This window comes from Eschrichtius robustus, chromosome 2, assembly GCF_028021215.1.
Source record: "Eschrichtius robustus isolate mEscRob2 chromosome 2, mEscRob2.pri, whole genome shotgun sequence".
Taxonomy (NCBI): Eukaryota; Metazoa; Chordata; class Mammalia; order Artiodactyla; family Eschrichtiidae; genus Eschrichtius; species Eschrichtius robustus.
This window is the reverse complement of record NC_090825.1, coordinates 170,965,547-170,968,547: the sequence shown is the minus strand read 5'-3', so window position 1 is coordinate 170,968,547 and position 3,001 is coordinate 170,965,547. Positions and strand designations below refer to the sequence as shown.

The 3,001-nt window shown below is 44.9% G+C and overlaps 1 pseudogene; it reads right to left on the bottom strand.

The window, feature by feature from the left end:
- Positions 1-1,206: 1,206 nt before the first annotated feature.
- LOC137759061 (group XIIA secretory phospholipase A2 pseudogene) lies at positions 1,207-1,881 on the bottom strand (annotated as a pseudogene).
- Between the last annotated feature and the right edge of the window lie 1,120 nt (positions 1,882-3,001).

The window sequence follows — 3,001 nt, the reverse complement described above, 5'->3', positions numbered from 1 at the left end:
TCTTAAACATTTGTTGGATGAATGAGTAGATGATGGGTGGGTGGATGGGTGGATGACGCGTGGGTAGGTGGAGGGATGAATAAAGTTCCTAACTCCCATTTTTATGCACGTGTTACAAAGTTAGCTTATTAACTTAATGAGTATCTTTGGACCTGAATTTTCAAATGCAATAAGAACATATTAATAGATTTAAGGTGAAATAAAAAGGTGCTAGTTAATATTTCTGTAGGATTTGCTTCAGTTCCTTACATCCCAAAGATTTCGGCCTGTTTCATAAACCCAGTACTTGAAGCTACTTTGAATTTCTTATTCCTTAGGTTCCCCGGAAGGTGGCAGTATGGTGTAAGGACTAAGTACTCTAAGTTCAAATAGGATTCAACCATCATCCTCATCATTAGCAATAAAATAATATTAATAACAAGGGAACTTATTTGCACCCTGCCATGATCCAAGTACAGTGTTCATTGTTTTCCAAGCATAAATGTATATTTAAATGTTTACAGTAAACAAACATAAGAGAAGTTTTCCCCTATTTCCAAATAAGATAATGTTGAACATACTTTACAATGAATTTTACACTTGACCTTATTTTTTTGGTAAATACAGTTGTGAAAATTGAGTTACAGACTCTTTCTTTTAAAAAAAATTCTCCCCTTAATATGCACCTTTTCTGAAATTGGTCAAGACAATCAGGCACACTAAGGCAGCACATCCAGAAAGATAACCTCCCCCATTTTTTTTCTTTAGTTTGAAGTTTTAATGTCAAAATAACCCTTTCACGCAGACGTAGAGAATGGACTTGAGGATATGGGGAGGGGGAAGGGTAAGCTGGGACGAAGTGAGAGAGTGACACGGTCATACATACACTACCAAATGTAAAATAGATAGCTAGTGGGAAGCAGCCGCATAGCACAGGGAGATCAGCTCGGTGCTTTGTGACCACCTAGAGGGATGGGATAGGGAGGGTGGGAGGGAGGGAGACGCAAGAGGGAGGAGATATGGGGATATATGTATACATATAGCTGATTCACTTTGTTATACAGCAGAAACTAACACACCATTGTAAAGCAATTATACTCCAATAAAGATGTTTAAAAAAAATAGCCCTTTCACAAAAATAAGGCAGCTTTATGCAGTTAAAACATTTGTTCTTTGTCAAAGGTTACGTTCATCTGTCCTCATCTGCTGTCACCACCTGCATCTTCTTTAAAGATCAGTTTTTTCATTGTAGCGACAGCTACATGAGGCTCCTTGGCTACCCAGTTATGATTTACTGCCTAAATGTATAACACTGTCAAGAAAGAGCTCCACTGTGGTTTCACTTACATGCTGAGCTGGTCCTAGCGTTTTACGCAAATCTCAGCAGATCTTGGAGGGACAACACTGGTACTCCTCAACACACTCCTTTTTGCTTTTGCCACACGTCCCGTAGCCCCTGTCACGTTGTTTGCAGCACTTTGTCAGGGAAGGGATGCCAATGTTCAGATGAACACCAAACGGTGAAGAGCCACATCCCTTCGGTGGGGATGGTTTTTCATCACAACGTGGGAAAGGCTTAGATCCAGCACTGCATTTACACTGGCAGAGCCAGTCCTCTCCTCCCAGGAGGTCCAAGACTGCATTCAGGCATTTGTCTATCTTGTGAACACCCTTCCGGTTGGCCTGCAGGGTAGACCTCCAGTCGGTGGTCTGGGCCTGCTCCTGGCACCTGGAAGTAGTGGTCAGGAGGAAGAGGAGGGAGGGAGAAAAGTCATCGGCGCCGCGTGGGACCCCACGGGTCCCTGGAGCCACGTGATGGGTGCACCTCCACGGAGCCCCCAGGATGCCCTCGGCAGCCTTGCTGAACCCGGGCTGAGTGGCTGCAACCAGCTCCATACCCATGTGTCCTTCCTGGCTGCGAGGCTGGTCCTACCCCCCTTCACTGGGCTTCCACCTGGGAGGCGGGCCCATGTACAGTATTTCTAAATCTTGTCTCAGAATAAAACCAGAAAGAGCTGGAAACCTTGAATTCTTTTTTCCTGTTTTGATGATACAGCCAAATAAGGGAGGGATTGTGTTAGGTCAAGTTCTGTAGGTGGGGGCTGGGTGCTCGTGATTTGTTGGGGATGCTGCCAGGAGAGAGAGAGACTGAGGAAAACAGGATAAGGTAGATGAAGGAGTTGAACAAAAATGCATGTTCTTAGGACTTCCCTGGTGGTCCAGTGGTTAAGACTCCGCGCTTCCACTGCAGGGGGCAGGGGTTGGATCTCTGGTCAGGGAACTGAGATCCCGCATGCCCTGCAGCATGGCCAAAAAATAAAAAAAATAAATTAAAAAATAGAGGTAGGTTCAGCCAAAGTCAAACATCACCCTGATTCCAGGAGGAGCCCTGGAGCATGGGTGGTAACACAGAGTTGCTCCCACTCTGAGATAAGGGGCTGGCCTTTTGTACCCCCATCTCTAACAGTCGTTAGCTGCAAGATGCTCCCTAAGGATGAGGATCATAACCTGCCAGAGCAGCTCCCGTTTAGATGAGGACAAGTTTTTGAAGGAAAGGGCAGATGTGAGTGATAATGTGACAAAGCAGGACCCCATGGGGCCTTCCCAGGACAGGCACCCTCACTTCATGTCCTCCACCCACCTCTTGTTTGTAGAAAAACTTTATCCTCCTAGGTCTTCCCTGAGTTCCAAAGTATAAATTTAATCAGAGAAGTGAGAAAATGCAGAAAAAAAGGAAAAAAGTCAAGTGAGACAAAATAATAGTTTAGCCATTAAACAAAGTCAAGGACCTTTAGTTCCTCCTCAAGGGCTATAGATAATATTCTGTCCATGTCCTTTGAGCTGTTTTGCAGATACTGAAACCCCCACCAGATGGAAAGAAGTTAACTGTATGCTGCCCGCAAGCACGTAGACCCCAGACCGGTTGGAACCAGAAGGTTGATGATGTTGACTCCCAATTACCTTTCACCACCAACCAATCAAAAGAATGTCCACAAGCTGATCACACCCTGCAACCTTCTCC